This window comes from Lygodium microphyllum, chromosome 8, assembly GCF_053477565.2.
Source record: "Lygodium microphyllum isolate KBCC chromosome 8, Lygodium_microphyllum_v1.1.10, whole genome shotgun sequence".
In the NCBI taxonomy this organism is placed as follows: domain Eukaryota; kingdom Viridiplantae; phylum Streptophyta; class Polypodiopsida; order Schizaeales; family Lygodiaceae; genus Lygodium; species Lygodium microphyllum.
In genome coordinates this window covers 131015173-131030631 of record NC_141142.1, presented here as the reverse complement: position 1 = coordinate 131030631, position 15459 = coordinate 131015173, and positions in this window count along the sequence as shown.

The following is a 15459-nucleotide window of genomic DNA, read 5'->3' as shown; positions in this document are numbered from 1 at the left end:
GAACGAAAGTTTTATAATAGACACTCTTGCGATTTTTCATATTCGTTTTTTTGCATTTCTGCTTTTTTTTCAATATCAGAATATTCCAATGAGCTGATGCTCATGTTAATTACACACTAGCTTGTGGACGCAGCACCCCTAATTTCCAATTTGAGAACCAATAGGAGGTAGGCTTGTGTGAAACACTCGCATGTTGTCTGCACACAAGCTATGGACATGCGGACCACTTTTCCATGACTTTGATGCTTCCCTTACCCTCTTTTCTCCAAATTGTGTACAAGGGAATTCAGCTGGACAAAATAATCCACTCCCATGGCAACCAATAGGAAGCAGTGCCGTTTGATCCTATCATTGCCATTTTGCCTACATAATCGTCTCTTTGCACTCGATGGAGTTTCGTACCTCTACCTTTGCAATCGTCAATTGTGGTGTGGCATCATCACCAACCATGCCATCAACAACAACTCCCTAGTTTGGAAGTACTTTTGTGACCTTTTCCATTAGTTCTATGCATTTCTGATCCATATATTATATAGGATTCGCATCAACATCACTATTGCAATTTGAAAACTACTTTTGGATTTCGCAACACCACAGCTATTTCTGTGGCTTTTGCATTAACTACCTTGAGTTCCAAGTATGCATCAATCTCGGATGTTATATTTTGAATTCCATGCTACTATTACCATGCTCCACATTATATCTATTATGGCACATAGCCTTGCACCACTACAAAACCCTTATACTCCCTACATGCATGCACACTATTGAGATCCCAATAATTTAATTGTATTTGAATGATGTAAATGATCAAAACTAAGTAATGAGATGGTTAAATTTGAAATAACTCAATTGTATTTGAATGATGTAAATGATTGAAACTAAGTAATGAGATGGTTAAAATTGAAATAATGTAAATGCACTTGAATTATGTAAATTATCAAAACTAGGTAATGACATGTCTTACTAGTCAGTTTTGATGTAGTGGCTTTTGATGATTGAAATAATTTGAGTACAAATTTTAAGTTTGAAATAATACTTTTGAATATTGCAATTAGACAAAATAAGGGGACTTAAGGTCGAGAAAGAACATGGTGCATTTGATTATTTTTTTCTATTAAAAAAAATGGAATGGTAGTTTTTCATTGGACAATAGCTTCTGCATTGCATCTGTCACTAAATTGATTGCTTATTACGCATTCTCTATTTAATAAATTCATGTCAATAAATTAATGACGCACTTTTCTTTAAGTGTTGATGATGATCTAGCACGGCCATGAGACCATTTAGACACCAATATTCCTAGTGCATCACTTAATGGGGTGATCAAAGCACTGTGATGGAGATATCTGGTACAGGCAATACAAGTTATGAAAGGGGAAAGACGTATCTGCCAAGTGTAAGAGTGTACACAAGAACCAAGGAGTTACACATAAATGAAGATGGATTAAGTTCTAAGGAGAGGAAGTGCATTAGCATTGTGTATATGTATTTATGTGTGCATCTAGGGACGCCTGGGAATGTTTACTTGCGTGTAATGAGCATTGCATTCATTTGGGGTCATCCTCTCCCTTACAAGTCAAGGTTTAAGGTCTTTTCTTTCATTAAGAAAGATAAGAGAGGTAATTCTCTCACTAAGAAAGACAAGAGACGTGATAGAAGTGAGGAGAGAAGTGATTTTCTCTTTCTAAGGTCTAAAAAGACACATGCTTTTGTATGGAAGTCAATCTTAAGGTTAGGGCCCAAGGCAATTTAATGAGCTCTCCTTAAGGTGGTTGCATGGACCACAAGTTAAGAGTACAGTTTGAGAAGCTGTTCTTTTTTAAAAAAAGACATGGTGAATCCATTTTAAAATATCTCGCGATAGAAAGATAATTTCTAAAAATGGGCCGAGGGTTATCGAAAACAACGAGATCTACAACTTTCATGTTGGACGTTTTTTCATCTGAACAACACACACACAGATATATCTCCAAATTAGTGCTCCAGAGTACGTCATGGAACAACCACATCTTGCATGAAGATCAACTCAAGTCTCTCTCCAAGAAGAGAAGCTCTTGAAAACCTATAAAAGAGGAGGCTCTCCTTGGGTGTGAGGGAGGTAAAGGGAGCATCACTTTGCATGCATCCAAGAGGAGAAGAGAAGGTGCAAGTGCTACGGAAGCTCTACTGAAGTCAAGTTCCAAGAGGAGAAGAGAAGGTGCAAGTGCTGCAGAAGCTCTGCTGAAATCAAGCGCCAAGAGGAGAGCCCTACACATATTGTGTAGGAGAGAAAGAGACTCAAGAAGGATCAAAAGGTGCCAACTTCCAAGTTGTGCAAGTGTTAGCCAATTGTATACCATGCAAGGAACCGTGATCTTGTTTCCAAGATCTACAAGTAAGAACTGGCTTATGTGTAACGGAGGAGCTTGCTCCTTGTCAATAATATAACTCCACAAAGGGGCTGGCCCATCTTCCAGTCCCTAGTGTGTTGCTAATTTCTCTACCTCTCTCTCTCTCTCTCTACATCTTTCTTTTCTCTCATCTATTCTCCCTCTGTGCTAGCATAATATTCGCCATATATATTTTAAGTATATAAGAAAGTCAAGCGTGTATCTTGGATCTTATAATAGCATCTCATACATTGCAAAGTAATGAAAGAATCTGGCTTTCAATCGATGATTAAAATGTCAAATGAACAATTTCTTATGGTTGGGTGCTAACAAGAATTTCTATTCCATTGCATTAAAAAAATATTCGTTGACCTCTCCATTACATATTATCTATGCTCACATCCTTGTACTTTTGAACTTCCATCTCAAGTTTGTCTACAAGCCATTAAAATACAAGTATTTGGGCAACACATTACACGTTTTTTTGTATATCTTGTAGTCATGTTATGCTTGCAATTTCATATCCTACATTAAGATTCAATTCCATGTTATGATTCATTCTCATTGCAACAAGTCACCAACTAAACAACCATTAAAATGCTAGTAATGTGGAAAGTAGACACAATGAATTCACAAGATAGCAATGACATGGAGGAGTTTCTACACCGTATGCCACAAATGAGCTAGGAATTGATGCTCAACAATGATGTGATGTATTTCCATATGGCACCTCAACCCGCAACTATTCCAAGTCAAAGTGTGCATGGAGGCATTCCAATGTCTGCATTTCCAAGTCGCCCTCCATTGGCTACCCCTCACCCTCCCCAAATTGCACCATTTCAAAGGCCTAGACAATTAGGCATTGAGGCTTCCACATATGTACATCAAAATGCAATCATACGACCATTCACTCATAGCCCTCAACATGGTCCCTCACCAATGCAAGAGGCATCTCCACATCCACAAGCTCTTTCTAGCCAACCCAAGATACACTAGTTGAAGTTGAAGCTATCGATTCCCAAGGATCTAGAGTACCACAAGCCCAAAAGCAGTGCACACATCAAGCTGCTTCTGAAATTGATGCACTGAAGCCATCCAAACCATAGAGAGTACATAAAGGAAAGACCCAAGAAACCCAATCCTAAGCACAAGATCAAACAACTGCATCCAAAAAACAAGTGCCCTAATGGAAAGATGCATGGATTGTACAATTCATCCATATTTATGGATCAATGAGTACTAAATTCTCTAAACCACCTAAGTAAGGCATTAACATGTGGACTAAGGTGGCGACACAACTTGCATCCTTATTTCTTGAGTTTGACAAGGATGGTGAGGTTGGTAGAAAATGCTGGGGACATGCATATGACTCCTATCAAAAAGACAAAGTGCACAATGCCATATTAGGCAACAATCGCAAGATCACTTGCCAATGGTATGATCTTGTAGATGAATATATGTGGAATCATGCAAATATAGTTAGCCATGCACATGCATCACTTGTTGTGAGTGGTGTGTCCTCATCTAAAGACAACACCAAAGTTATCTCCACTTATCCATTCATTAATGTTGTGGATGATATTGCCTCAAACAAGCCTCCAAAAGCTGGGCCCAGACCAAGTAAGTACCCAAGGAGTACAACATAAGAAAGATAGCAAGATAGAGGAGTTGCTTAATGATATGGCTAGCACTACTTCAACTAATGGTATAACAAACCAAAAATCCAACTCTGAAGACAAGAAATCCTTCGATGAGCGAAGGCTTACGATAATGGATGCGCTTGCATGCTCTATGTGTGCTTTGCTAGATGTAATCAAAAGTTTGAAGGATCGAGCAATGTGATTAATTTTGGTCATTCAGTCTATTTGTTGTTGTATGTTAAAGTGCATTCTAAATATAGTCTCCAAATAACCAACAATGTTTCATTTTATGGTTTGATAGGTAAATGGATGGCGATAATGTGTTAGTGATTTGTGTCATTGGTATCATAATTACTATCATGGCGATGCTTTGAGTTGTTACTAAAGTGAAGCAGACGATGTTGATGAATTAGCTATGCATTTGCATTTTTTAATGTAGTGTATGGCTTGAGGTTTTCTAGTTTGTTGTGCTAGTATAGCTCATCGAAGGCATGATCGTTGAGCATGTTGAGCTTATCCTAGAACACAAACTTTCATGGAGTAAGGACTTCTAGGTAGTTTTTCGAGAAGAATGTTTAAAAACAGACTACAAGTTAGCAAAAGTACATTTGAATATATAGTTGAAAATTTGGCACTATAAATGCACCACAAAAATACTAATTACCAAAGAGCAATGCCTAATGAGAAGTGGGTTTGTGTGGCTCTAAATTGTTTTACACATGGCTCAAACCCGAGACCTCTAGCTGATTTGCATAGAGTCTCAACATCATTTACACAAATAACCATTTTGGACTTTTGTGATGCATTGATGACTTTAGGTTTGCACAACATGTATATAAAGTGGCCAAGTGCATAACAAATGCAAACATTTGCAAACACATTCTTGAGCATTCAAGGTATAGCATTTGTGATTGGTGCAGTAGATATAGCAACTATATACCAATCATTGTTCCAGGACAAAACAATGAGGATTATTCCAATAGGAAGGGATTTCACTCATTGATTCTTCAAATTATTGTGGCTGGCAATTGTCTTATATGGGACTATGACATTGGATGGGTAGGCTCAACGCATGATTGGAATGCTTTTTATTGTATTGAATTAGGGCAGTGATGTGCAATGGATTCTTTGGGTCAATATATAAAGTGGCCAAGTGCATAACAAATGCAAACATTTGCAAATGCATTCTTGAGCATTGGAGGTATACCATGTGTGATTGGTGTAGTAGATATAGCAACTATATACCAATCATTTCCCCAAGACAAAACCATGAGGATGATTTCAATAGGAAGGGATTTCACTCATTGATTCTTGAAATGACCGTGGCTAGCAATTGTGTTATTTGGGACTATGACATTGGATGGGCAGGCTCAATGCATGATTGGAATGTTTTTCAATGTATTGAATTAGGGCAATGATGTGTAATGGGTGCTTTGGGTCAATATTTTCTTCTTTTGCAATTGTGCTTAACCTGCACACTTTGGATGCTACCTCCTTTCAAGGGAAGTAAAGATGGATTATCTCTAGAATAATACTATAGGAAGTATATAAAATCAAGTACTCATATGCCAATTGAAAGAGCCTTTGGAATCCTTAAAGCTTTTTTTTTGCATTTTATTGAAGAGATGTGATATGCTCCTACAAAATGTCCCAAAGATGGTACCGGCATACCTTGTTCTACATAATGTTTGTATTGTGCATGGAGATAATTTTGATGATGCATGGGCACATGAAGCTACAACAAAGCTAGAGAGAGAAAGTAATGCACCTTGATATGATACGGATCACCAAAATAGTTTGAGGAACAGACTAGTAGAGACTGCTATCTTAATCAATGTAGATATCATTCAAGCAATCCAACAAGTGCAATCAGTAGAGCTTGATTCAAAATCCAACCAACCTAGTGGAGAAACTCAAAGGGACAACATTTCCTAAAGCATGTTGAGAGAGAGAGAGAGAGAGAGAGAGAGAGAGAGAGAGAGAGAGAGAGAGAGAGAGAGAGAGAGAGAGTGTGTGTGTGTGTGTGTGTGAACTATATTTGGAGATAGGAATTCAAAAAAAGAGATTGAAGATGAAAATAGCAACAATTGAAGGTGTATTTAGTCTGCACCACAAGTGGGAAGGTGGGAAGAGGGGTGGTGCATCAATAAATAAATAAATCCCTCTTTCCACCTTCTCCCAGAGAGCTTGGTAGGTCTATGCTTCGAGCATGGTGAAGAGATTCAACTTCCGTGGCCTCTATCGTTTTTGTAGTAATTGTTTATGTTGTTAATTTTTCACCATTTACTATATGGTAATTGTTATGTTTGGTATGTTAATTATTCACTAATTAACTTTGACTTAGTTTTTAATTGGTTATTACTAATAAAGTGTATGGACTAGTTAATTTTTATTATTTTATTTATATTAGTAGTGTTAATTATGTTAATTGGTGTGTTTAGTTTTTTATTTTTGAGTATTAAATACATTACATTTGGTGTAGATTGTTCATCAATTAATGTTGATTTGGTGTGCTAGTTGATTATTGTTAATTTGATGGTACTTGATGTTCATTGTGATATTGTCAATATTGGTTTGTTATTATTTGATAAACCTTGATTTTGTGTACCATTTTGGATGTGTCTAGCGAACATAGGTTAGGCGGTGCATAAATGATAATGAACAATTGGTCGATGCATACTTTTTGTGTACAAAAAGTGTCAAGATTGTGGGAGAGAAGGAACTAGTCTCACTTGTAGCTTTCTTGCTTGCACAATGGGGGAATACACACAAAGGTGGAGGCTGAAAACAGTTTTTTTCTCTTCTTAGTTGTGTAAGCCAAAAAGAACTCTCATACAAAGAAATAGAAGAACCCTATATATGGGTCTCAAACCAAACTCAACTAACTAAGGTGGCATACTAACTGAACCACGAACTAGAGTAGATAAGGATAGCTGTCATCTAGCTATTATTCATTTTTTGACAAATATGGAGCTATGCCATGAAACAAAAAGTGAAACATATACCATTAGATAATAGATTGTTTCTCAAAAGCTTTGTCAATTATTTGAAATATGATCCTCAAAAATTATTATTATTATTAGGGTATGCTTGGAAGTGAAAAGCTTGTAATATTCGATATTCTCAAAGCATCACCGTTCATACAAATACAAACATTGTCATGGTTGAATATTTCGCATATGAATGTTCAACTGGCTATCAACCTTTGCATTGTCGAAGGTTAACTAGCTGGTGCATTTGATTCGTATTGCTTCTCCTCGCGGTCAAATATGGCACAGAGGGACCTGAGTTGTGTGTTGAACATCAAAGAGGAGCTAAAAGGGCATCAATTCCCATACGATAATGTTGTATTAAATATTTGCATCTCGTGGGAAGCAAACATGCTAGGGCTAAAGATGGTATGAACTACAAGTATCCCTAGGAGTTCTTCTAACCATTCTAAGCATCCTTAGATGTTCTATACCAACTTTCGAAAACTCCTTTTTGCCCCACAAAGGTGAATTGGAAAACTTGGCTTTGCCACAGAGTTAAAATTTTAATAGTTGTAGTGTTCTAAAACTTACTAGCTTCTTCATTCATCTTTCCTAAAATCTCCTCAGCACCTGTATTCCTCACCTCATCAAACCAAGAGTATCTCATATCTCCTTCAAAATAAAACTAAGTGCAAATTTTCTCTCGGTGCTTTGCACCAATGTCAATCATAGTTAAGACACTTTGTGTCCCAAAAAGTTCTTTTGCAATGAATGACATGCCCATGAAGTCTAGTGCTAATGACAAATGAGAATTACCAAATTTCAACTTAAACAACAATAAGACAACATTCCCTGTGACCTTAAAGCTACATGCCTTCAATACTAGGATAGAACACAAGCCGATGAACTTTTTTTGAATATTGTGAATAAGGTACACAAAGCATGAGCTAAATATGTAGTGACTAAGACCTACATAAGGATGTGAAATATTGTGAACATCATGAAGAGAGCGCTTGCACTCATGAATCACACCCTTACATGCTAGTGAGTAGTGGTGCAACCAATATCATAGTTGCAAGATTATAATTGCAACGGATGTTGCCAATCCTTGATGTTGAGCTAGAGTTTTACTACTTTGAGGTAGCCTCAATTGAGTCACATAGCATTGGCTTGCACCATTTAGTTTTTATGTATACATTATACTTTTGAGAGGTCTAACGCTCACAATGACTTTAATTAAGATTTCATATGACCCAAATGAAGATGTGGGATACGTATTATCCACATATAAGTATATGCATGTATCTGCAAAAATTAAGTGCAATCAAATGTAGATATGGGCCTAGGTCTATGCATGCTCAAGTAAAGCTTTCCTTCTAATGACACACACAACACAAAATTATGCTCTATGTACGTTGAAATTAAGCATGCTCATAAGTTCCACATACATGCATACTTGAGTAATATTTGAAGAATTGCACACTCTTTTGGACACATATGATGCTCCACCTCGAGAACTCAAATAGTAGAATATATTCAATAGGGCCTTGGAAGTGTCCCAAACCACACCGAAGTGAACATTCTATGGTACCCTTTTTACTAATATAGTTATACTAGTCTTTTGAGATCTTGTTTACATGAGGTATGTTTCTTTCTTGCCATTTATTGACCTAAGCTACACATGCTCGCATACACTCACTTCTCTATTTTGGGTAACTTTTAGACTTATCAAACAATGTATTCAAGGTTCAATCACCCTCCATGGACAATGCATTTGAGGGTCTACATTTGTCAATCAAGGTTGCACTGAAACTTGGTCATACCCTTACTAATAGATTTGTTTTTGAGTTCTTCTCTGCCCAAGGTGGGTTTTTCTTGTTATTGATCCACAATGGTCATGTAAAAGATACCCCTATGACCTGATTATGGATTGTATGTGTGTGTCCACACAAATCATTTGGAATATTTTCAAGTCAAATTATCTTCATAAACATCATAGGGATGAGAAAATAATAGTGATGTCTTCAAATCTTTACCATTATGAGGAGGAACTTGCTAAACAAACACAAAGGCTACTTCCTATAACCTAGAGAATTTATTACACTACTTATTTAAGGTATCAATATCAAGAGCACAACATGCACACCTAAATTTTATGCGGGGAAGTCCATACAATTAAGAAAAATGTTGTGTGGAGAGGTGCACTTCAACACGTGGCATATTGTGTCTAAACCTTTGCAGGTGGTGGGAGTACCCTTGTATTGTTGGGTCCTTTGAGAAGAGTTTGATCCTTGCATCTTGCATCCCCTACGACACAAATCTATTTACATCCAAAATGGATATAACAAATTTTTATATGTCTTTAACTTATAATCACTTTTAATAAATGCTACTTTGTGATTGTATTTAATCACTTCATAAGAAGTCCTACTTTGTTTATAACTTTAATCACATTATAATAAATACTGCTTTATAAAGGATGTGTGTACCTATGGTTCAACTTTTTTGCTACATTATTGCATGGCAACATGATGAAGCACATAAGGTAATCTATCATGGAATTCTCGATTTGCATAGCTTGCTTGTTCTTTCTTGAATCAATAGTAGGTTTGCATATCCATTTTTTTAAAAGATATTTCAATTAGTAGCCATGCCTAATAATCATGTATTGTTGAATAAGGGCATAATTTCCAACTCAAAAGATGACAGTGCCTTCTATCACTTGCCAATACATGCAATTGTGGAATAATTGATTTTTGCATATGTATGTGCTAACACACATTCATAATTTCCATGATGTGTGATGGTGGATGAAAATTTTCCAATCCTTTCTCACTTCATTCATTTTTTCGTGCTGTTGATCACAATTCTTAACCATTTTTGGGCATCACATGGAGTAAGCATATTACATTTGATGCAAACTTGTAACAATATGTTTTCCTTATTTGGTGGAACAACAAACCATACATGATCCATTTAATATATTGGCACTATGGTTCATTTTCAAATTGAGACTTACATGTAACACAACTGCCACAGTTGAGAGTTTTTCTAATTATATTTGGTGCTTCAACTTCATATGGAGCACATTTATGTCACTTTTTGCAACCTTACGCTTGTAGCCAATTTGCATTCTTTTTTTGATTGAAGAGATGTCTTCATAAGAGCATGTCTACCAATGTAAGGGTTTAGGGTCTACGATACCAATGGGCTCTAACCATTCTTGAATTAACATCCTACCCATATCAAAACAATCTATCTATGTTGGATGATTACAACATGATTTAGATAGAGAACTCATGGTGGCCAAGTGAGTGTGAGCATCACAAACCCACACTATCCTCAATAATTTGAATACAATTTGTGCATAGTTAATTTTGAACCAAAGAACTTGCATTCCACACCTTGCATGTGTGCATGCACAATATGAGCTTATCTAACATGCAAGGTAGAAAATTCAAGTAATAATTGAAGCAAAATATCAATGTGTAAGTATATAAGACTTTGGGTAACAACATGACACACTTGGTAGTTCAATCAAAATGTATTATCAACCAGTATACCCATTGCACAACCCTCCAATGGCACTGCCACCAATTTCCATATGTGCTATAAAAATCATTGAGATTGACCTTGAAGATGAAGAGCCAATACCTACCACATATATTAGAGTTAAGTTGTCATCAAAGAAATCATACATTATTAATGCCTTGATTGATGAACGTGTTGATTGTAACATCATGACATATAATGTTTTGACCAACCTCCACTCGTTTTGACTATTACAAAGGTGAATCCATACAAAGGCACTCCTTACACATTGTTAGGAAAGTGCCAAGCAATTTGACTATTGAGACTGCAAGTTTGCCTACCATATTCCATGTGTTACCTACATAGAAGGAGTTGAGAATGAGGTATTGTTGGGTCACCCATTTACACGACAAATCAAATGTGTGTCCGATTTTAAAATACATTGCATTTACTTGGAGCTAACCAATGTGAGGATAATTACAACTTTTAGCAAGGGCACACTTGTTTCCTCAACCAAAGCAATGCCATATACATCTTCAACCTCAGCTAGTGCACTTCTTAAGAGGGGGTGATACTCTACTCCACAAGTTGCTCAAAGAACAAACAATCAAAGCATGTCCAACTGCCAGAATAGAGAGGTTTGGTCTTGCATTGATATCACAAGACTCTACTTTTTATTGTTCTTCCATTCCTTATCTCTTTTTTACTTGCTTGCTCCAGCTTATTCGGTAAGAGTTGTTCAGTCATGTCCAGTGAGATGAAAGCACTAATGTTGCAGTCATGAGCAAGCTAGATGGATTCCTAAAGTCATGTATGGGCACATGGCTACTATGCCAGTAACACATGGATATGGCTATTGGAGCTATCACATACCACGGTGACACAATCTTAGTGGCTTGACGCCACAATGTTCCAATCCCAACCTCACCATCTGCCCAAATCACACACATAGAAAATAGAACAAGCACCACAATGCCCAATGCAAGGTGCTAAATCTAAACTATTCTATAAAAGGAACAAAACACACTTGGCAAATGACTTCGCAGAGAACATACACTTTGAGCTCCATCAAGGGAGCTATAAAGGGACACAAATTGCACTCTCTTCAAAATCAAATTGCCCCATTACTATGCTATGTGCTACTGACTGTGAGGTGAAGACATCTATTGTTGCAAGTATTGTATCTCACACACAAGGCCTCAAGCCAATCTAAAAATGATTGTTATGATAGTTTCATTTGACTCTAATGATATTCTTACTACCACTTAAACCTAATGAGCAACTCCTATCAATCAAATTAGTCCAATAAAGCTAGATCCACCTCTAAAACCCCTCTTACAAGAGATATCTCTCTTAGAATTAGTTGTAGGCATGGTTGCAGATATAGGTAACGGTATTGTCACCACTAACAAAATATGTTAAATCATCAGTTCTGTGAAATGCAGGTTTTAGTAGGCCATTGAAACTTTAGAGATAGGGGAAGCTTTGGAGGAAGAGATGGATTGTAGAACAAAGGTTCTGGAAATTCTAGTATTGTTTGCCATTATTATGGTAAAATAGGTAATATTGTAGCCCACTGTTATGTTAAGAAGGATGATATCCGCAATGGTAAATGGTAGTAAGGAAACTATGCATCATCTTCATGACAGAATGAAGACAAAAATGAGTGTCTATTTGTTATACAACATATGATGAATGCTATTCCAAGAAAGGGGACACATAATGATGTATGGTATGTTGATTCATCTACATCTAATCATATGGCCAGTCATCTTGAATGGTTTGGAGAGATGTAGGATTTATAAAATCTAGGTTATGTATAGACAGGTGATGATTCATGCCACCCAATTTCACATATTAAAAAAGTTTCCTTGTCTTGGCATAATGGTCGAGGACAAAGATTTCGTTAGATGTATTACATGTGCCATCCATTACAAAGAATTTAGTATTTGTTGGTTAAATGGTAGAGCAAGGATTGTAGGTTTGATTTGATGCAAAAGGATGCTTTGTGGAAGAGTTTAATGATAAGTGCAAGTTGGTTACAAAAGGAAGTAGAGTTAGCCACATGTTCATTTTTGATGCTAGAATTCTTGCTACGAATGCTGCTATGTATGCTAAAGGCAAAGGAGTGGTTGTAGATATTGAAAAATGGCACAAACGTATTGGACATGCAAACGTGCAAAGATTGAAATTAATGTAATCCAAAGGATTGGTTATAGGGTTGTCTTTTTTTAGATTTGTAGAATTTCATAAAGTGATTGAAGCATGTCAATTTGGTAAGCAAGCAAGACAACCTTTTTTGCATGATAGAGATGTGAGCACAAATATACTTGATGCTATGCATACAAATGTTTGGGGACCTACGCATAATATATCCCTTTTGGTGGTAGTAAATATTTTGTCACCTTTATTAATGATTGTTCAAGAAAGCCATTGATATATTTCATAAAAGAAAAGAGTGATATATTTGAGCACTTTAAAACTTTCAAGGCTGCTATTACAGCATCCCACATATGTATGCAAGTTAAGGAATACACTCTATGGGCTGAAACAAGAACCTAGAGCATGGTCTGACAAGATCAGAGAGTACCCTGTCGACATTGGCTTTTATGTTTTTGATGTTGATCACTCAGTGAGAAAGGGAGATGCATGTTTGGTTATCATAGTCATCTACGTGGATGACTTGATTATTATACATAACAATGATAATGGAATTGCTAAAGTTAAGGACCTTTTGAAGAAGAAGTTTGAGATGAAGCATTTGGGTGAGCTAAGTTACTTTCTTGGTATTGAGGTGATCAAACATGATGATAGTATATGGTTGTCCCAAAGGTAGTGTATCTTGGATATGCTATTCAAGTATGGTATAATAGCATATAAGCCTCTTTCAGTGCCATTGGAGCAAAATGTGAAGTTAAGTGTTGATGTTGGGGATGAGGTAGAAGACTCTATATGTTCAAGAAGATAGTAGAAAGTCTCATTTACATGACTATCACAAGGTCAAACATGAGTATACTATTGGCCTTGTCAGCCAGTTTATGTAGATGCCTAGAAAGCCTCATTTGGATGTAGCTAGATGCATATTGAGGTATGTGAAGTCCACATTGCATTATGAATTTTTTATGAGGCAGGTAAAGATATACATGTATTTGAATATATAGATGCAGATTGGGCTAGTAACATGTTTAATAGAATATCTACTAGTGGATTAATGTTTTTCCTTGGTAGTGCAATAGTTGAATGGAGTAGCAAAAAGCAACCTACAGTTGCTTTATCAAGTACAGAGGCTAAGTATAGAGGTGTTGCTATGGAAATATGTAAGGTGGTATGACTGCAAAAGTGATTGGGTGATTTGGATATGCAAAGCCAATTGTCATTCATTGTCACAACATAGTAGTATATAGTTATCTAGAAACCCATTGTTTTATGCTAGGACAAAACACATTAAGGTGCATTACCACTTTGTGAGAGAGAAGGTACTTGTTGCAAGAGAGATTGACTTGGTATATGCCAACACATAGGATTAGATAATTGATATTTTAAGGGAATTGGGTGTAGAGAAGCTTTGAAAAGTTCAAAGCTTAGTTGGAGCTATAGAGATACATGTGAGCTTGAAGGGGAGTGTTGAGATGGTAGGCTCAACACGTGCGAACTATTAGAAAGATGAGAGAGAGATATGGCCAATAGAGAGCAAGTAACTCTCAATGTTCTTCTTCTTCATTATTCATCACACTTACTCTAACTGAATAACACAAAGCACAATGTATTACAACCTAAGTCAAGTAGTGTAAAGAGACTTAGTCTAACTGTACCAACTAATTCTAATTGACTTTATTACACACACATGTGATCTAGCTAATCTATTGCTAGATAGAGTAAGAAAATAGTAGGTAGACTGAGCTTGCATATCTCAACGCTCCCCCTCAAGCTCAAATCACTTCATGTATTCCAAGCAGTGATCTAAAATGAGTGAACTTATCTCTACCAAGGGATTTGGTAAAGATATTTGTCTTTAGCCTTCACATGTATGAGGTCTATTTTGCCTCCAAGCACCATTTCCCTGATGAAATGGTAATGTATATCTATGTGCTTTGACTTGGCATGATAAAATGAATTGCTTGCCAAGAGCACATTGCTCATGTTATCATAATACAACTTGACTAGTTTATCCACATGAATCCCCAAGTCATCCATCAATTTAACAAGCCAAGAAGCCTCACACACAACTAATGCTACACCCTTGTATTCCGCTTTTGTACTTGAGAGAGCCACAATAGGTTGTCTTTTACTACTCCAACTAACCATGTTGCTTCCAAGACTAAATGCATATCCACTAGTTGATCTCCTGTCATACATACAACCAACCCAATCTACATCACAATAACCTATAAGATCAATAGTCTTACCATGCTCATAGAAAAACCCATAAGGCAATGCACCCTTCACATATCTCAAAATTCTCCTCATAGCATCTAGGTGAGGTTTCCTTGGCTATTGCATAAACATGCTTATAAAACCAATTGCATAACTCAAGTCCGGTCTAGTGATAGTGAGATAGATTAGACTACCAACCATCTGTCTATACACAATCATGTTCTCTATTACATTTCTTGTATCAACAAATAGCTTTACATTTTGCTCTAGTGGTGTGTCCATGGGTTTGCATTCTACCATGCCATATTTCTCCAACATATTATGTGCATATTGTTTGTGTATCATCCATATCCCATGAGGTGTATGCATAACTTCAATGCCTAAGAAAAATTTCAGCTTTTCCAGGTCCGTAATATGAAATTATTTCTACAATATAGCTTTTATGTCATCAATGTCCTGTATGTCATCACCTTTGATCACCATATCATCTAGATAGAGCACCAAAATCACATATCCTATCTCTCTTTTCTTAGTAAATAGTCTATGATCCGCTTTACCTAGCTGAAATCC